Raw genomic sequence first — 22,355 nt, 5'->3', positions numbered from 1 at the left:
AGAAATGCTATTGAATATCTTTTGATTGTTTTTTGGTCACAGCTGAGTGTAGAAATTTCTTTTTTTTTTAATGTATTTGAGAGTTTGCAAAATTTTGCTTACAGTAGAGACTTAACAATTAAATGAGTTTAGTTTGTAGGGTTCTTAAGTAATTATACATTTAAACCTACAGAATGAGGCTTTGGTATTTATTTAAATCTATAGAATAAATATTTGATATTTATTTAGTTGTGTGCTTCAGCAGTGTGACAAACCCATAAATTTATCTCCCTTTCTTTTAAGCTTGTTTTTACTTTCATAATACACTCTCTTTTCCCATGGAAGATATCTGTTTTCATTGTATTCTAAGATGTGTTTCATCTTCCTTTAATATTTTTTCATTTAATCCAAGGATTAACTTTATTATCTCTTTTCTCTTTTTTTGTCTCTAAGACCTAAAGCATTTTCATGATGCTGTAAATCTTTCAGCATTGAATAGAATATAAATGGAATTCCAAACAAGGGAATGAATAATCCATCACCTATTTCTGAGGTTGCCAGATAACAAAAGAAGTTTCTATTTCATTCCAGAGTTTTACATATGCATATTATTTTCACTGAAGCATTTAAAGCACTTTATTAAGTTTTAATGTTTTCTGTTTTCTTATAAACAGTTTTGTGCAGAAAGCAGAGTATTTCTCTCTTCCTGCAGGTCTGCTATTGGGCTATTCCAAAGAAATATGTTTCTTTCTCAGGAAAGCTCTATAGACATGCTTGATTTTGAGTTAAGGCTGGAAGTGAATTATTCTACACTAGAATTTCAAATAGTAGGATCAGTTTACAGAACAGGAGTTGAAAATACCAGAAAACAGTTCTAAGATAACAGCACAGCACAGTTTTCTTTCCGGTGTGAGCCGCTGGCTTCCAACTAGGAGTCGTTCCACATTCACTATATATCAAGACTGTGGTAGGTTATGGTATTTTTATATGATATATAGTTCTCCTTGATTTCTATAGCTTTTAAAACTTCGGAGTACATACACTATTTAAAGTACATTGATAGTTATGGCTTAAACAAATTTTAAGGAAAAATGGACTTAAGTAAGACAAATCAATAACAATACTATTTTACTTAATATAAGAAGCCAAACGTATCAAATAACAGGGTTTGTTACCACTCCAGGAGTAATGATTCCAGATAAATAGTTTGACACAATTTCCATTTCCATTTTCAGATAAGAAATTACAACACAAAATCAAAAGAAAAGGGCCTGGGTTCAAATCTCATCTCTATTATCTACTTGTTTTTACTCTTAACCAAGTTATTTGGACTGGAGGAAACCAATATAGAACTATAAATGCATACTACTTAGCATGTGTTCTGACTGTCACTTGCATAGGTTACTGCGAGGCCCTGGAAAAGACTGGGAGGTGTTACAATAGTCGCACCTGGCTCTCTACACTTGAGAGGTTGACATTCAGACTTGTGGTACAAAAGATCTCTTGTTTAAAAAATGCACACCTCTTTCATCACCTCTTCCACTTAACAGCATACTGCTGGGATCCCCGTACTTGCTGCTTTTATAACTGCTTTGGGTAGAAGGCCTCAGTTAAGCACAAATATGTCCAGAGAGTAGGGAGACATATTCAGAACATATTTTTTTTCACCCTCTTTTCTTTCTCATTATCTGATGATCATGATGGAGATTTTGGAAAACGAACACGAAAAAAAGAGTTCCAAAAAAGCAACAAGAACCGTGGGAGCAATGAAACCCAAAATGTGTAATAGTCACTGTACAAAAGAGAGGAAAAGAAAGTGCTCTAAACTATATAACTGCATGTATATTTAAAAGTATAAGATAGAAAATGATATCACAGAGTTTTATTGGATCATTGAACAGAACTGTTTGCAGTATCATTGGTGGAATGTCCACTCTACAAGCTTTAATTTTGTGACTTGAACAATTATTTCTAAGATGGCAATATGTAATCCATTAACTAGTGATTTCCTACTGCGCATTTTTTTATTCTGTAAATCTGTATAACTTGTACCCCTTCACTGTTTTTTTTTCTTTCTTTTCTTTTCTCCTTAAATAAAAATTAAAAAAAAAAAGAGTTATGCAAACAATGCAATATTATCCAGTTTAAAAGAGAAAGAAATTCTGCCATATTTTACAGCACAGATGAATTGTGAAGATGTCAGTCTAAATAAATAAGCCACGGAGGGGCAGACACTTTACAAGTCCTCGCGCAAGAGGTATCTAAAATAGACAAACACAAATAAACCAGAGAGTACAGTTGTGCTTGCCAAGGGTGGCGGGAAGGGGAAATTGAGAAGTAATTATTTAAGGTGCATAAAATGCCAGTTATCAAGATGATTATGATCTAGAGATCTGTTGTATCACACCGTACATGTAGTAAGAAATACTATTTTATACATTTAAAACGTGAACTGGAGGGATTTTCTATTACAGGTTCTTCTCACAAGAAAAAGAAACAGTTGTAAAACAGAGGCTGGAGGAGATTTGGTGAACAGGGCAAGCCGTGGCAAGCTGCACCTCTGAAGTAGGAAGGAGCGGGCAGTGGGTGTGGGTGGACGGGAACAGAAAACTGCTCTCGACCCTTTAGTGTTTGACACAGAGGTGAGTTCTTAAATTACGTAAATAATGATGCAGACAAATTTGGGATGAGTGACCATACAAGACGCTGCAAGAAACCTGAGAGGACTGAGGAGGATTTTCTCTTATCTATAGCCTCTGTGTTCATCTTTCATACAAAGAAGTCCATGAGAGAAGAGCAGCATGCTTACCAATGGGGAAATGCAGAAAAGCAGTCCTGAGTAAAATTTCTTCTTAGATGACTTTTCTTTTATATTTACCAAAGTTAAAACTAGGGTTGAATGAGAGCTAGAATATAAAAAAAAATCTTTGAGAAAATATCTAACCAACCTTAAAGTGATAGTGCTCAGTTATATGTGTCTTGCTGAAGTAGACACTGAGAAATTGAGGTTTTCCCTCAGTGCCTAAAAACAAAGAGCACTTTGGGCTCTTTGTTTGACTCAGATATGGTCTCAGAAGGTCAAATAGCTGAAGGATTACTTCATTTCTGCTGTTCTGCTTTGTGTTTTTAATAATAAGATAGATTTCCACCATGTATTATTAATATAACAAGTCAGTGACATGAGTAAGGCACACTTTTGAGGCCATTTCGGATATTTAACTTTATTTTCAAATATAAAGCTATGCATCTTACACATAATCTGGAGCAAACTAAAACCTTTATGCACTTAGAATGTTGAAATTGTTTCCGATGTTTGAAGTCAAATTTGCAGTAATTAAAATGATTAAGAAAAATATTATTTGTATGTAATAGCAGTGATAAGAACTTTTAAATAGCTAAATAAGAATGTTTAAAGTTTGTATGAGTCAGTGTTTACTAGAGAAACATATAATACAAGATATACAAATATATAAGAATTTACAAGATTGGCTTACAGTGGCTGGTCACAGAGTCAGATGTGGAAGCGTGTGGAGGCTCCATCTGCACACTAGAGCCCAGAAGGATCCAGCTGAAGGTCTGGTGCTCACTGTAGTGTCCCATGTGAGTCCATACTAGGAGACTAATGAGTCTGTGATGGAAGGCTAAAGAGGCTGGGCTGGGAGATCACATCCGAGGCGAAGGCAAAGACTGAGCTCCTCCTAAGAAACTGAAACATATCTGTCCTTTATTTTCCCTTTATACTGTCCAGACCATGAGCTGCCCTACAGTGGGTCATCTGCACCCCATGGTGTGGAATTGCTGAGCCAACTGAGTTGAGCTTCTGTCACTCAAGTGGACACAATCAATTGACCAGCCATCACATAGCTACTGAAATACTGAGTGTTTTAATTTGATAACAATAGAAATAGTATTACATATATTTACACATAGTTTTACAGAGTTTTAAGAATAAGTTGTGGAAAACAATAGAGAATAGACAATATAATTCTAAATTTTGTAGAATTCTTTAGGATATTGGCCCTCATGAATGTAAATTAAATTGCCTTTAAGAATTTAACTTAAGGGGCTGGGGATTTAGCTCAATGGCATAAGCGCCTGCCTTGCAAGCAGTCAGTCATGAGTTCGATCCCTGGTACCGGTAAAAAGGAAAAAGACAAGAAAAAAAAAAAAAAAGAATTTAACTTAACTTTTATTTATATTTAGGGTTTAAGTCCTTTTAAGGAATTCTTTATATTTGTGAGTAAACACTAATAAGTACAATATCAACTCTGTTACATTACTTTTAAAAGGCACAAAAATTAGAAACTGCACATGACATCGATGAATAATAATCTCTGATCCAGATATAATGTTGATCTATTTTGTTGTTGTCGTGTAGTTTTTCTGTTTGCTTGCTTTTGTTTTTGAGTTAGGGTATCACTGTAGTTCAGGCTGGCTTTACTTTTGTAGCCTGGGTTGACCTCAAATTTGTGGTGAGCCTCCTGTGTCAGCCTCTCCAGTGGTGGAATTAGAGTCTGATCCAGGTATAATGAGCTCTATAAAGAATGTGGACCTTAAATTATTAGATGTTAGGCTGGGTAACTCTGATAATATCCAAACATTCACAAGAAAATTGCTAAGCTGCAAGTTTATAGAGTCCAGAAGGGATATTAAGTATGGATTTGGTTATGTGACATTCTGCAGGCTAAGGCTTAGGCACATGCTATTTGTGTTTCTTTTAAAACAAAAGATGTTAATGTTTGAATTTTTTTCTAAACTAAGACCTTAGTTATTCAGGTTGAATTGTGCTGTTGGTACTGTGTGTGTTGTGGACTGCAGTTTGGGCCTTTGTCTGTGAAAGGGTCATCACCACCGGCTTACGCTGAAGCTGAAGAATCACAAAAATTCTGTGGCTGGAGTTGAATTTCTGTCCAGCCCCACATTTGGCAGGAATAAAAGCTGCCTTTGATAGGTCTGAGTCACCAGGATTAATAAAGGTAAGTTACTTAAATTCTTCACAACTGCTTTTCAGCATGGCCTTGAACAATCTGCAAATAAGAAGAAATTATCAGAAAGTGTCAAAGTCATGTACAACGTGAGGGCCAGACACAAAGAGGCAAAGACCGTCTGTACCCTCACTTTGGGGCAGGTGGTCTGTATTTACTGTACCTTGCTGTCAAAAAGGGATTATCCAGTAAATATAAGGATTTCAGGTTCTACAATGTGTTGTACCTTACTTCTCAGATAGTTTCTACTTCTGTCAATTCTAATGGACAGGATCAGGTCATCAGAACATATGGCTCTTTGGGGACTGTGGTAAGGGAAGTACAAATAATGCGTGATGGACCATGTTAAGCTACCAGAGAAAAAATGTATTGTTAGCTAGCTAATAAAAATTCCAGAAAATCTTATAATCAACTCCACTTCCAGCAGACTTCTGTTTGCAGCCCGAACTCATCCTACCGCAAAAGAATCAAGAATGTCTGGAAATCAGTCCAAGGTAAATTTATCTCACTTGGACCCCTTGTAAGGCAATGTTTGTAATCTATCTTTATCTCCTAATATCTCTGGAAGTTTGGGAAAGTTACTATGCTTCAATTTTCTTCAGCTTTAATATGGTGATATTAATCATCCTCACCTTGTAGGATAATTTTAAAGATTAAATGAGTTTATGTAAGGCTCTTAAATCAATGCCCAGCCTATTAGCTTCTCAGAGCTCAGTCTCTTCCTTGTAAAAAGACTGTTTAAATTTGAATGGTAATTTTTGCATATATTGGATTGTCAAAGGTAACTCAAGGGTTTGTGCTACAAAGAATTTAAAATGAACCAAAATTAAGAATTTAGATGGAGGACAAATAGGAATTTTAATTAAAATTACAACTAAGATTCATTGGACACTGTAGTTCATTCCTTGCCCCCAGATGAAATAGAGAAGTTAGAAAACATTTGATCAGCTTTGAACATTTCTTATGGACCTGCCCCAGTATTGTCTACCTGGTTTAAACGTGCATGTTGTGTTGATGTGCACATCACATAAAGGCATGTCCTTAAAAAGGTTCTCAGAGCAAGAAGAGGTTTGAGCTTTGATGAATACTGAAAGCATAAATCAACCCTTGAAATGAATTTCTGAAGAAAAGCTTAAGGGTTCAGATCACTTCTCCTATCATTAATAAGCTTGCTCTCTTAGGGAAACTCTGCTCACTTTAAATCACAGAAATTTAGAGCCAGAAGGCACCTTAGAAATCATTCCTTATTCACCTAAAAAGAAAGAACTTGTTGTTAACTAGGTCTGAGGTTTCATAAGCAAGCTCTGGATAAGCCCCTGGCGTTTTCTCAGATGTTCGTAAACTCAGCCTTCCCCTCCCTCAATGGAATCTCCCAAATGGATTTCTAAAAATTTGCTGAGGTTTCTCCTAACCAGGTTTTTCCAGGTCACTGTAAACAAAGGAAGAACTAAACAGGGAAATAAGGGAGAAATAACAGAAGATTATTTGTATATAAGGACATTGTATCTTTTGGAAATAAATTCCTTGAGACAACGTAACAGAGTTATATATAGGAGTCAACTCTCAAGCAAGTTGTGGTCAGTGTTAGTGATAATGAGTGGTCCATCCTGTACTGATAATCCATATTCCCACAACCCTTTGCATATGGAAAACTGTTTGAAAGGGAAGAAGCAATATACTAGTAAGATATAATTACCATGTAGGCTGCCCACAGAGCAGCAATTATATTCCCAGCTTTGGACACTTTCCTCTGGGGTTCAGAGATCTGGAATTTCATCTTTTTAAAAAAAGTGTTCTCAAATTCCACACATGATGTGAACCATCAGGAAGTGGAGGGAAGAGAGCCAGTATTTTTTACAGTTCTTATTTCAGTCAGGACATGGCATAAAGTGGTTTCCATAAATTCTCCCACCAAGACAAATGTGGAAATTAGATTTCATAATGTGCTCCAGCCTATGAGAAATACTTTGTGAAACTGGTTTGCATGGCTGACTCTATCTGCAGATCTCATGGCCAATATTATTAGACCCTTGCTGCTTATGAAAGGGAAGTACGAATGCAGTATTGCTAACAGGGCATCCAAGCTTAGGCATGTGCTTTGCATATTCTGCTATCACTTCTGAAAGCAGAAGCACTGTTTTACTCTTTACATTAGAATGTAAGGGCATGCTCTCAGTTGAAATTTTTAAAAACTCTTACATTAACATAGGATTATTTGATAATCATAGGCCCAAACAGACTTTCAGTGAATGTACTTTTAAATATCTTGTCAATAAGAAATTTAAAAGAATTAACACGGTGTACCATTTCAGCACTTAATAGTTGCTACATTAATGTTAGTATTCTTCTTTTTGTCGTTTGGATTAGAATATGTATGAAGAGAAGGCATGTTGAAATAGATGATGTGCTCTGGGACACTTGAGTGTACATGGAGGTTTACTACAATGGAAATATGCAATTAGTGCTAAACTATGCAAGTAGCATTAAAGTGGTGCAATTTGTGTTAGAGAGTATTAATAGCACTAACCTCATTAATACAATTAGATGCACATGATCAAATGTGTTAATGAAGATTGGTACCCAAAATGTAATTTACATTATTGCTGCTGAGGAAATTCACTGAGTCCTGGTTAATTTCCAAGAATCTTGAACCAACATATTTTTTCTATATAGGACTTACATAACCATTTTCAGATTATTTGTTTTAAAAGTATTTAAGAGGTTGAAGCTTTCTGAGGCAATCCTAATTTTATCTTTCCATGCTCATTAATAAATATTCATGAGGTAATAAGTTCATGGCGCAAATTTACGCAAGAAATGCTGTTGTACTGAATAAGAAATGAAAATTCAGTTGGGAAGTGTATTACAAAGTAATAGGATGGGTGATGTTTGAAAACCCTCTGTGTTCTGTGAAAAGGCAGCTCGGGAGAATTTACCTTTAACAGTGCCTGATATTATATCCTTTCTTAAAAAAACACACGGAAAGTCTAATCCAAACTACTTGGGTTTCTAAAAAGGCATGAGGTAACTAGATGAGGGCCTAAACAACTACAGAAGCTTTGGCTTCTTCTGTTTTATTTGGTTTGAATTTATTGTGTGTGAAGGTTTGCACAACTTGTTGAAGAAAACAAGAAGTTATGGTAGCCTTTGTTGATTTCCTGTTGTCTGGTTGTGAAGTCCTGTGTTGCTTGCATTGGTCTGTTCTGCTTTGCTTTGTTTTGTTTTGCTTTATTCACTTTAAAGTAAAAAATTAAAATAAAGAATTAAAAAAAAATCCAATGTGTTTCATGGGCCAAGCACAAACAGGAAGCCTAGAGTTGGCAGATCCCAGAATTTCAGCTGGGGAGCTGTTAGATTCACAGAGAAGTGCAAAAATACACTAAAGGATGGTTCTCGTTGACTCTCCTTTGAAGCTGTTGGGACTTTTTTCAAAGTACTATGAGGTTTCAATATCCCTTTCTTTTGAGCGTCTGTTGAATGTTGTGACTGATTGAACTCAGATGCAAGCATCGCTCTTATCTTTTTCTCTCCAGTCAGTTTTCCCAGCCAGGATTCTTGTTACTCTAAGTGAGGGTCAAAATGGCTAAATAAAGCTTCCACGTCATGAGAAAACTATAGTTTTCCTTTTGGGTGATTAAGTTGTGGGAAGAAACTATTGCAGACACTCAAAACAAAACCAAACAAAGCATAAGATAAAATGCCAACAAAAACTCCAGATCTGAAGAAAGAAGCAACCAACCTGTTGACCTTGAAGGGCACTATGATAATTCAGCCTACTCAGATTTTGTCTAACTATGGAAAAATCTTATTTCTACCCTGACTTGATAAGCTTAGATTCTTTTTGGTCATCTCTTTCATCTCTGTTTCTTAGTAGGTTTCATATTCTAGAGTTTGTGATTTCTTACACTGGTATCTTATTTATACTACTGGTAGCCATTGTTTTGGATGGCAGGAGAAGATGCTTTTGGGTGCCTCCCAAATGGCGATTTAGTCTATAAGAACTGGAACAGCTGTGGTGGGGACAGCTAGGGAAAGAGAGTCCAGGAACAGGCAACTAATTTAGAGACTAGATTAGAAACACATATCTCTGAAAGTTCCTGAGAGAGGTGAGTTGCCTGGTATAGGAGAGGGACTAGAAAGGAGTAGTTATAAATTTAAAGCTAGTCAATACAAACAGTTTGGAATGTCCTAGGATAGAAGACTGAGATAAAGAATAGATTGGTCTTCAGTGGCTGGGGACATTAAGAACCAATACGGCTTCTAGGCGAAGATTTGGCTTTGTAAGTAATATTTCCTCTTGGATTCTAATTTCTCACCTATGTTTGATTCATGTATTTCAATTCTTTTTATATGTTTTGAGAGTAACTTAAAATTTTCATAATATGGTAATGTCTCTCATATATCATTAATCATCTTGCTATATGAAATCTGGGTGATCTTTCTGCTGTGCAGGAATATGGCTCCTGCTGGACAAGCATGTGTCCCATTTGTCTGTGATGTGATGTTCTAATGCCTGCAACATACAGAGTACTAAATAGCTGTTGAGATAAAACACTTGCATTGGTGTGAGGGGGTTGCTGAAGTCAAATTTTAATCTCTGAAAAGAAACCAAGCAGTTGGTTGAAGACAAGGAGGAAAGCATATATTTTGATGTATCACATTCTTTTTCAAAACAGAGTGTGATTTCATTTATCTTGCTTTATAAACTTCAAGCCTTCTCCCAGAACACAGGTGAATATTCTTCTTTCATTTAAGACATGAATAGAAATAAAAGTACCAATATTGGAAATATATTTGGGAAAGGCTGACAAGGGCTATAAAGAAAGACTGTAAGGTATTTACACAGCAATTTATCAACACAAATGCCAAGGTTCTAGAAATAAGTGGTGCTGCAGCTTACAAAACACCCTCAATAAGTTAAAAATTCAAGAAAAAAATCTATAGGTGGAAGAGAAGCAAAAAGCAAGCCAGAATTAATTGAATGTCCAGGAGAGTTGAATTAGGTTGAATGTGCTGACCTTACACAAGTTGGACAATCTCTAGATTTTCGTATTAGTAAAAACACTTGGGCATGTTATGTAGTGAAAATATACTTTTCTTAGTAATTATCTAGTGATATCACTGATAGCAACATTGGAATGGTTTTTCTAGCTCTTAAAAGAGTATGGATTTTTCATTGCCCAATTTAATAATATAATACAATACTTTTTCTCAAAAAGATACAATAGTATTTAAAATCTAAAGATAATATTGTTTAAAGAGTATTTATGCACATTAAAATAATTCATTTGTTTCTTTTAGCAGCAAATTTACCTTATGTACTTAAAGTAGTATTTCTAATGTACAACTTCCGGAAAGATTTTATTTCTTGCAAAAACTCAACAAATATTTGTGTGTTGCTTATTGAAAGGTTTTATACTAGGAAGGTAGAATCATGAATAGGAGAGATCACTGCCTTCTTGAGCATCGTATTTTGTTGTTCTGCTCTGATCTAATCTGTGAGAAGAAACTGACATCGGTATTTTAAAGCTAGTTTCCAGCTAGGCACCACATGAATTTATAATTCTGCTTCATGCTGAACAAAATTTCCTAAATAATAAAATTCTGCCCACAGTATTGTGCAAGTATATTTTTATTTACTAGAAGATAACTTGGCGCATAAGGGGCTTATTTAACTGAGGTTAACATATTTTCCCCTCTGGTTCCTGTCTGTGAGGTAGTCAGGCTCTGTGCTGCCATGAAAAGAGGAGAAATAAACAGAATTATAGCAGAGTCCTCACAGGTTCTATTGTTCCAGCAGTGCAAGTAGCAGTCATCTTTCAATTCCTCTTCCACTCCACTCCCCAATTCAAACACTTTCATTTCTATTTAAAGAAAAGCAACTAGCTAACTTAAATTGCCTGCGGTAAATTATCACACAACAAATGTAAATGAAATGTTCTATAATCAATCAATCAATCAAACTGGAGAATGAAAAGTTTATGCACAGTGTAAATTGATTTTTTCTTGTTGTTGAGACAAAATACCTCACATCCAAAATTAAAGAAAGAAAGGTATGTTTAGCTGACAGTTTGTGGGGGTCCATAATCTACCGCTGGCCCGAGGCAGGTTGGCTCAGTGCAGAGAAGCAACCCACTCAGGGCTGCAGAAGACAGCAAAAGCAACAAGGAAGGGAAGACATAGCCTTTTTTCAGTCCCTTGTGTTTTATAGAGGTTATCCACCCTTCAGTGGGTGTAGGGCTCACACCCTTAGTGAATGAATCAGTCACAGACTAGATTTAGCCTCCTCCAAAAAGTCTGCACCTCATTACTGCATGAAGCTTTGAGAGGAGACATCTAGACACAAACCATAGCGTGCACTATCACAGCATCTGCATTCTCTAATGTACACTCATCAGGTGACTATGTGAGACTAGGGAACATACTTTTGTAGAATGAATAGAGTTATAAACACTAAAAACATAGTGAAAAATAAAATAGCACTGAATTGTGTTCTTGTGCCCCATCCAAACTCAAATTCAGAATTAACTCTTTTATTGATTATTTTACTAGCTAATATCTCTACTTATTCTTTGTGTTTTCCACAAAAAAAATGAAGCCTAATTTTAGTTTAAAAGGAAGTTTTGCATGCTTCATGAAGAATCAGAAAACTGAATATTGCTGAAATAAAAGAGTGAACAAATGATAATATATCTAAACATTGCTTTCTGTATTCTTTGTTTAGTTGCTAAAATATTTTCTTTCTCTAGGACTCTTCTATGTAAGCTTATTAACCCCAGGTGGCTGATTATTTTTTCATATTTAAACGTGTACTTTTGCATACTTATCTCTAAGGATTCAAGGTATAATTAATTATCTTACTCTTTTAATTTTTTTTACTTTCATATCTGTTTCCTACACCCTGAATTTGAAGAGGAATTCAGTGCTAGTGATTAGAGAATTAGAGACCATGAACACACAGGAAAGGAATGACTATGATAAGGAATGAATAGAAATAGATTATTTTAAGAATGAGGAAAGGGAAAGCGTGAGAAAGTGAGAGAGACTGCCTGGGGAAGGAAGAAGAAGGGAGGGAAACAGAGGGAAAAAGACAGGGAGAGGGAGAGAGAGAACAAATCTAGGGAAGAATGACAGAAAAGTTGAGAAAAAGTAATACTATAGTAGATGAGGTCCATAGGTCAGACATCCATTTCCAATAAGTCAACAAATATTCTAGAAATAAAATCTTTTAGTGAAATCTATTATTAAAAAAATCTGCCTGTTACAATTGGTAAAACAATTGAAAAGACATAGCCCTCTATTCCCAAATAATAGTGTTTTCATGTTGAATGTTAAACTTCTATGACTTGAAGTATTCATGCAAACATACATTCACACATGGGATCTTATTTCTTTGCTGTTTTGAAAAATTTTATCACAATCTACTCATTCACATGTAAGTTATGCATCATGGACATTCCTGAAGGTGACTAAGTACTGACCTCAGTCTTCTCACTTTTTTCCTTTGCTTTCCCTTTTCTTCTCTTTCTTTTCCTTTTATTTTTTAAGTCAGACCTGTAGAATGGCTACTTCACAATATATTGAATTATTTCTGCATCGATGACATTCACTTCCAGGAGAAATTTTCTTTTCCTTTTGTTTTGACAAAAAGTTTTGCAACTCTCATCTTTATAATTATAACTATACTTCTTTTTTTTCTGTAGTCTTCAGAGTAAAGTTTCTTAGTAGATACATGCATATGTCAAAGGTTAGTTTCAGTTACCAGCTCTCTTAATGTTATTTTACTATAAGAAGCTTGAACAACTCAAAGTCAATTTTCAATTCCAAGTGTCATAAATATTTTTAATTTTGTCGATACGGATAAAAAAGTAACTTTAGTTTCCACTTCTCTAGCAATGGTTAGGCTCAGAAACTTTTTAGGCTTATTGGCCAAATTGATAGTATTTTCTATAAATTGCCTATTTATAACTTTTCTTCATTGTTTCTTCCAACTTTTTTCATTTGTTTACATTAGGGACTTTTTTTTTTTTGGCTTATCACAAAAACTACCCTATGTCATGAGCAAATGATTTTTTAGTTATTTTTATTTTGTTTACAGTGGCCTCATATATATTTTAATTTTATGAAGTCAAAATACATCTGTTTTTAAATTTATGGCTTTAGACAACTATGTCACATATAGAAAGCTTTTTTCTGCCTAATGGTTGTAAAAATATCTTAATTCTCTAATTTTTAAAAATATAAAAAATATTTTGGCATTAGAGTTTTATCCATCTGGAATTCGTTTTGGCATATGGTGAGAGGTAGAGGATCTAGCTGGTTTTCTTTCAAATAGAGAGCCAATTATGTCAGGATCTTTTATTAATAAACCAATTATTTCCCACTAAGCTAAAATGCTCCTTTTATAGATTTATTTCTGAACTATATTCTATTTCACAGATATGTCTATTTCTGTATCAGGGATAGGGTGTCTTGACTACACTAACTAAATATTAAATTTAAATGTCTTGTAAGGTATACTTTCTTTTTATCTCCCTTCTTTGTTCATAATTTTTTCTATCATGGGTATTTAGAAAAAGCTTATAAACTAAAAAAAATTGTACACAGTCCTCCTCAAAAACAGCAGCAGTATCATCAAAATTGACAATGTAGATCATAAAATTATTAGTTGAATTGAAATTTTTACAAAAGCTTCCCCATTTTATAAGTATCGTTTCAGCAGTTTTGTCTTGATTAGAATACTTCTGTTGCCTTTTAAAGTGATTTATTACTGGTTCTTCTCCCCAAAGCATGTTGAATTTTATTTTAATTTATTATGAAGGACACTGTGCATTTGGGTCACAAATACACAGGTTAGAGAATTATCCCATGATTTTATCAGCCTTTTAAATTTCTATCATCCTGGTGGATTTATAGTGATTTTGATTTGTGATCTTAGCTTGCATTTCCTTGATTTACTGTTGAGATTGGGTGGTTTTAATAGTTTTATTGGCCATTTGGTTCTCTTACTTTGTGAAATAGCTATTGAAGTCTGTAGGGCTGTCTCTTTAAAATTGATTTGTAGTAGCTCTTTAGTGCATGATTTTTTTTTGTAACGTATAAGTGACATAGATATTTTCTTCATTTCCATAACTTCCTTATTTGCTTTTTAAAAAATGAAGGACTTTTGGTAGAATTTATTAATTTTACTGTAATTTATGCAACACTTCCCCTACGATTAGGACTTTTTAAATACCCAGTTGATTTTAATTCAAGGTCCTGAAGATGAAGGCAAATATTTTCATCTGGGAACTTCGGCATTCCTTACTTAAAATTTCAAATCCATTTAGAGTTTATTTTTCAAATATTAATGATGTAGGGATCTAGTTTCACTTTCTTCCCCACTTGGATATGCGGTTGACCTAAAACCATTTATTGAGAGACCCTCCTTTCTTCCAGTGCTCTGTACTGTAATTTTTATTACAAATTAAATGCTCATATGTGAGTGATCTTTCTTCATTCTTCACTTGGTTTTATTAGCCTCCTTGTCTGTCTCTGAGGCAGTACCCATCTTATTACCACAGGTGCATATCCAGTTGAGAAGTACTCCCACTTTTCATCATTGATCATCATTTGATTATTCATCTTGATTATTATTATTCTTTTCATTTTAATATGATATTTAGGGGGCTGGGGATTTAGCTCGGCGGCATAAGCGCCTGCCTTGCAAGTGTGTGGTCCTGAGTTTGATCCCTGGTACCAATAAAAAAAGAAAAAGACAAAAAAAATTTACTTAATATGATATTTAGATTATTAGTTTCATGGAGATTGTGGAAATCTGAATCCATAAATAAGTTTTGAATCCATGAACAATTTTTGAAGAGCTAACACCTGTATATGCTGTATAGTGCATAAAAGTATACAGAAAATTCCATGTGTTGCTTAGAAGAATGTGTATTTTGTTGGTATTGAGTGGGATACTCTGTAGGTATCTATTAAATCCATTTGTTTGAAAGCTTGGTTCAACTCTGATTTTATGTTTTAATTTTTAAAATCTAATGTATCTTCTATTTATTCATGATAGTGGGGTATCCACATCCTCCACTATAATTGTATTGGTGTTTATCTGATTTTTTATGTCAGTAGTTTGTTTGTTTAATGAAGGTAGGTGCACTGTTTTCAAGGGCATATATGTTTATAATTGTTATCTCCTCCTGTTAAATTGTTCCCTTAATCAACTTATTTTGTCTGTTTTGGTCAGTTTTGGCCTAGAGTCTACTTTGTGTACAAATCAGATAGGTGTTCCTGCTTGTTTTCACATTTCTGTTGCATGATATATTGTTTCGTATTCTTTGTTTTTTAGTCTACAAATGTTTTGTTTCTTGTATACAACATACCATTGGATTTTGTTTCTTGATCCATTTAATCAATCTGTATCTTTTGACTGGGGAATCGAGCCTTTCACTTTGAGACTTATTAAAGTTATTGGCTTATTCTTGTATATTGCATTATTTTCCTGTTGCATTTTTTTCTTTTTTTTTTCCACTTAATTGCTTATCCTCTCTGGTAAATACATTTTACTGGACATTTTGGCATTGTTAGTTTCATTGTTTCTTTCTAGAATATCCTTGTGAAAATTTTGGAGTGGTAGTTTGGTGGTCACAAATTTCTTTAGATTATCATGGAAATACCTTATTTCTCCATCAATTTTTTTCAAGATATATTAGTCTAGATTGAAAGCTGTTTTCTTTTAGGGCTTGAAATACTTCAAGCTCTCCTGATCTTTATGATTTGTGTTGAGAAGTCTGTTGTAATTGTAATGGATTTTCCTTTATAAATGATCCACCGCTTGCCTTAAAAAGTATATTAAGGTTCTATTTTTGTGTGGTTTTTTGACTACTAAGTGTCATGGAGAGATATTTTTCAGACTGTTGATATTTGGGGTTCTACATGCCTCAGCTACCGGACGGTTAAATACTTTCTCCATATTTGTAAATTTTTCTGCTATTATTTCTGTCAATAGATTTTTAAAAGTCATTTGTGTATCTTGTGAGCTTTTCACTATTTCCAATTAATCTTAGAGTGGTCTTCTTCATGTCTTCTAGCAGCTGTTGGATTCAGTTTTCATGTGTTCTTATTTTTAAAGTAACTTTCAACAATCGGTTAGCAACAACAGCCTTGCCTTCTAGTTTTGACATTCTGCCTTCATGTTGGTCAATTCTGCTGCCCATACTTTCAATAGAATTTTTAATCTTGTGAATTTCTGTTTGTATTTTTAATGCACTCTATTTTTTTCTATAGAGGACATTTATGTTTTGTTCTACTATGCTAGCTTTTTATTGGTGTCTTTTATAGACTCTTCGATTGGTATATTTCCAGTATCTGTTTTGTTATATCTTCTTTGAACTCGCCAAGCACCTTATTGATCTGCTTTATAAAATATCTACTCTGTTATACTTTCAAGTAATTTTGCTGTGTGGTGTTTTATTTTCTCTCCCTCAATGCCTCATGAATCCATTTTGGGGCATTTGGAAGTTTTTGGAGGCATTTTGTTACCTTTATTCTTATGTTTCTGTTTTTGTTTTGGTTTGCTTTTGTTCTAAGACTTGTGAGTTGATTAAAGTTGAAGACTTCGTTGGTAATATGGAGACCTTTCTTTCTTTCTTTCTTTCTCTCTTTAGAGACAGAGTCTCACTACGCAGTTCAACTTGGCCTCGAACTCACTATGTAGCCTGGGGTGGCCTTGAACTCATGATGATTCTCTTGCTTCAGCTTCCCAAGTACTGAGATTACAGAGATGCACCACCATGACTGGCACTGACTTCTTTAGTTAGTGTCTGCTTTTCAATGGTATGTTTGAGGCATAGCTAATCACAGGTGGTTGCCTCCCCCATGATCCAACAATCTTTTTTTTTATTTGGGAAAGGAAATTTCAGTGTATTTTGTTCAGCAACTGCTTCTCTGGGAATGGACCATAGTATGGCTAATGTATGACACAAAGGCAAGCCACTGATTGTCATAATAAAACAATAGCAACAGCTATGCCACCTGGGAAATAACAGTAAAAGCACAGTCTAAACAATAAGACAAACCAAATATTGACCTACTATAAGTACTAAATGTAGCCATTATATCTCTCCTAATGATGGAACACTGGGTTAATTGTCCGAAGATTCATAAAGCTTGATGTTTTTACTAAAGGGGGTGAAAAATCAGAGAATGGAAAAAAATCAAATTTGAAAAATTAATCAATGGAAGACGAGGAAGAGAGAAAATTGAGATAAAGGGTTCTATTGAGGAATACAAGGAAGTTAATAATATTAGATAAAAGTAACAAAACAGAACAAACAACAAGAAGAAAAAACAGCAAAATAAAAGAAAATATGAAGAGCAAAAAAAAAAAAAAGAAAAATTATTTTTAAAAATCCAATCCCCAAAAAATAATGAAGAGGGGGGGAGAAAAAAATTTCAAGGAAAAAAAATCCTTTGTCTTTTTGAATGACTGCGTTTTTGCGGTTTTTTTTTTTTTTTCCCCTAGAATCTGCAGTCTTGGAATCCAAAGTCACTATTTTTTCTGCTCAGCTTTATGGCCTGTGAGTTTGTGAGGTGCCTACCCTGTAACCGTTGTCCAGAAACCCTTCTATCCATACACCTCAGTCTGCGGCCTCCATCCAAGCCACGGGGTGTCTTTGCTTATGTTAGTAGATGGAGAAAACAGTCAGATCACTGGGGTCTGCTGGATGCAGGCAATGGGTCCAGCCTGACTGCTGGACTTAGGGTCCACTTTCAGATGGAGATGCCTCCGGAAGAAGCGCTTGCTGGCCTTCATTTCTCACCACGCAGAACAGGGCCATGTCCTTCCTGGCCTGAGTATAACCTTCTGGGGGGTGTGGGGTCTGTGCCTAGTCTGCAGCCTCTCCAAGGCTGTCTCCCGTAGTTGCTCTCATACAGTCATCATGGAGTCACTTCTAGAGTAAAATTCCACATTGTTTTTGTATTTTATAGTAGCTATGGGCTTTCCTTGAGGGTAGTGCTGTTGGTGCTCTTATTTCTCCCTGAAGCTTCAGACTCTTTGATCTTCCCATTTCTCCTGGAGGATCATCCTCATTCACAATCAAGTCAGTCAGCTGGTTGGCGCCTCTGCTGCTCTGTGGCCACAGGGAAACAAAACAGCACAGGTTTGGAGTTAGTGGGTGGCTGGGGTGAGGCAAGAATTAGCGCTTTGATGACACTGAGTTTCAACTTCGCTAAAATGATTATACCACTTCAGTTTGTTCAGGGCTTATTTAATTTTTCTCAGTAAATTCTACAGCCAGTTTCTTTCTACTCATTTTATATTTTGATGTTACTATACCTACTGCTATTAATATTTTTGCAATTATTTATCTATTCTTTAGAAATAAAATTTTTATATACTGTTTTTGTGCACAGGTATTTTGCTAATGTTATAATTCCAATAATGTATCTGCATACACATTTTCTAGGTCTGAAATCATGTCTTTGTAAATGGAGTGGTTATGATTACTTTGGATAAGAGAGCCAGGAAAGATTTTTTTTTGTGAAGAGAATAGTTAAGAAAACTTGCTTCAAGCTTTTCAGTCTTTTCTCAAAATAGAGACCAAAGTATGTCTTTTAAAAATATGAATCGTACTGTGTCATAATACCTAACTTTATATCTCCTTTGATATTTTGACTTCTTTTCTTTTTAACTGATTGTCATTATAAGAGTTATGTTATATTTTTAAATTTTGAAAAATGTGTAAATCTATGCGATAACATCACAATAAAAATATAGATTTGCATTACCGCAAGTATTTGCTCAGGCTGTTTTGTAGGAAGCTCCTGACCCTTAGTCCCACATGTCTACTAATTAGATTTCTACTGCTGTGGATTAGTTTTTGCATATTTTATATTTAGAAAATTCTTCAATATTTAATCTCTTGGACTCAGTGTATTTTATTTAGCATGACTTGGAGATTTTGTGAGTTACTGTGTGTCTCAGAAGTTCTTTTTATTGCAGAATAGTATTGCATAGTATGATATACCATGGTTTGTTTATCCTTTCATGTTTGATAGATATTAGTGTTGTTCCATCTTTTAACTATTATAAATAAAGCTTTTAGGAATATTATCAAGATTTTGCTTAAATATGTGTTTCATTTCCCTTTAATAACTATCTTAGAGTGAAATTTCTGGTTCAAAACATTCTCTAGTGTGTTTGAACCATTTCACATTGCCATAATATGAGTTTTCATCTTTTAAGTATTAACAATTATTATGACCTAAAAGCGGCATCTCATTTTTGTTTTAATTAGAATTTCCTAATGACTAATAATGTTGCACACCTTTCTGGGTTGTTACAAGTCATATTACGTGTCTTCCTTTGTGAGGTGTCTGTTCTAATCTTTTTTTGTTGGTTTTTTTTTTGGTACCAGGGATCAAACTCATGACCTTGCATTTGCCAGGCAGATGCTTATAACTTTGAGCTAAATCCCCGGCAGTCTGTTCTAATCTTTTGCCTACATTTTTTAAAATTGTGTTTTTTATGTACCTATTGAATTTTAAGAGTTCTTTACAGAGTCTAGGTAGGAGTTCTTTTTCATACTCCTCCATGTAGCACAGAAAGCTTTCCCAGTCTTTAACTTGGCCTTTCCAACTTTTTTTGAAGAACAAAAGTTTAAATTTTTCTATATGTAATTATTTCTTTAAAATGGCTGCTTTTTGAGTGTTCTGTTTAAGAAATCTTTGCATGCCTCAAGATTACAAAGATTTCCTCTTGTGTCTTTTCTGAAAGTTTAATGGTTTTAAAGTTTATATTCAGGTGGATATTCCATTTGTGGGTGATTTGCTTACATAAGGTGAAGTAAAGGCCAAACTTCATTGTTTTCATATGGATATCTAATTGTTCAGAACATTATCTTTTTTATTTTAAAGAGGGTAAAATTAAACACAACAAAACAGAATAAAACAGAACAGAAGAAAGCAATATAAGAGACATAAATTTTAGAGCAAGACAGAGATCTTCACTATCATATCGTCTCTTTTGTTTTCTTCCGAATAGTTGTCCATATCTTCATATACAGAGAATTCACACAAAACATCATAGTATAGAAGTGATCTGAACAAGATGAAGAAGGCATTTTAGACCAGACAATAGGGAAGTCAACAATGGCTGTCTTCGTGTTTCTTATTCTCTTCAAAATAGCTGTCCGTATCTTCATGTATGTTGAAATTAAATGAAACCAAACAGGCTACAATCACTCTGAAAAAATAATAATCAGTATTGCTGGATTTCACATCATGATGTTATGGAATCAGCACTGGGTCCTGTAGTATATCTTTTTCTTCAAAGTAATGGTTCAATTCATCATGCATTACATAATCAGGTCTCATAAACTGTTTATAGGCAGAACCCTATCTTGAAACAATAAACTTCTTTTCCCTTTGAATTATCTGGATTCCTTGGTCAACAAACAAATCTGCACATGTATGCATCTCTATGTTTCAATTATCTATTATGGTCCCTTTATTTATATGTTTACACTTATGCAACCTCCACAGAATTCTATTATAATTTTATTTGGTACATGTTAACAGGTTTGCACGTTGTGGTGGTGACATTAGAATGCATAAAGATAAATCATGGCAGTACTGATATAGTCTTGTTGGCATTCTTGAGAATATATGTGATCTATGTCAACATCAATTCAGTCAAGGACATTGTTACTGGCCATTGAGAATGGACTAGTTCTGTAGGTGGAATTCCATGTCTTAATACTGATAGCCCAGGTCACATTCTTTTTATCGCAGCCACTATCCTAGTAGATTTTCTAAATTGGAAACTAAAATTCATATTAAAATGTTTCTCAATATTTAAATGCGTTAGAGTTTTTATTGTGGTGAGTACACTGACTTTATAGCTATATCCTTAAACAGAAGAGGCATGACTTTTATGTTTGAATCTTTTATAAATATGAGTGTTCTAAATAGTGACAACCTCATTCCAAACATCCGTGCACATAATTTCTTTAGATTTGCATGAAGTAGACTGCTGAAATTGGATTTTGAGGCCAAATCATTTTCTAGGACACCTAATTAGCAAAATCATTTTTTAATTCACAGCCTGTTGCTTTCTTTTTGCTTCATTTTAATTTTTTATTTATTTTAAAAAGCAAAACTCTTTTTTGCTTCTTGACATTCACGGTTTCTTTCCAGAATCTTTAAGACTTAGCCTGAAAGAGATCAGGCACCTTTATAATGCTCTCATACCACATGAAATTTACCTGAAAATCAATAAAAAGTGAATGAAAAAAAGTAAATGAAAAAATGTATTAACTATTTACTAATTTCTGCTTGTCATTGTTAGCCTGGCTTCTTAATTTTCATTAAGCTCATCCTGATTTCATTAAGTTTCTGATTGCTTGCTGACTAATCTGCGTTATAGTTTATGTTACAGTGTTCTTCTGTGAATCTGTTGTTGGTTAAAATGGTTTATCTACTTTAAATTGATTGCTATCCTACTATTATGAGCATCATCTGTGGAGTCAGGAGGCCTGAGCTTTGTCCCTGTTTTGCTTCTAACTGTGTGACCTTGCATACACTTATCTTTCTGGGCTTTGGTTTCCCTTGTTTGTTAGATGAGGCTGGCTTATATTCTTGAGATTCAGGATTGTAAACTGATTAAGTTTCTTCACTGGAAATTCAAGTCTTCAGATGGATTTCTATACTAAAAGATTATGTGTGGTTCTTTGATTTCCACAGCAAATTTGCTCTGCATGAGTGTATCACACAAATAATGTCACATAGATTATTCTAGAGTACAAGATCAGTAAATTTATAGCAGCCAGCTTGATGGGTTACAAATAATGTATGTATTATGTCAGTAAAGGGGAAAGAAATCCATATAGTTGTATTAAATCATTGCCACTATGTTTATTGCCTACCTAGGGTAAATCGAAAACTGTTTTGTCACATTACTATTTCTTAACTGAGTATTTTGCAATGTGTTCTCTGCAACTACAGAAAATGAAATTATTTCTTGATTTCTGAGGTCTTTCCATAATCTTCTGTTTCAAGAAATCATCCTCGTGGAGCCAATAATTCTCACGTCCACTAGAAATTTTAACCTTGTATTTTAGGACTCTTTCAGAGTAAGTGTTAAGTAGGGTGTTACTGACTGGTCATTGATACTGTCAATTTAGCACCATGAGAGTGACAATTGTCTTTCATAGAGAAGAAAGTGATTGCAGTTTTCCACCATCATTTTTTTTGTAAGAAGACTGCAAATGAAAAAGTTCCATGAGCCTCTTGGGAATTTAGATTCTTTTTATGGAATATTACAACCAAAATAATCCAAGCTCTTCTTTCTTTGGTAAGGTTGACTCCTATTTTAACTCACTCACATGACTCCTT

This window comes from Cavia porcellus, unplaced genomic scaffold (assembly GCF_034190915.1).
Source record: "Cavia porcellus strain 051 isolate PalLab524CR breed Dunkin Hartley unplaced genomic scaffold, mCavPor4.1 scaffold_4, whole genome shotgun sequence".
NCBI lineage: Eukaryota > Metazoa > Chordata > Mammalia > Rodentia > Caviidae > Cavia > Cavia porcellus.
This window is presented reverse-complemented; position numbering follows the sequence as displayed.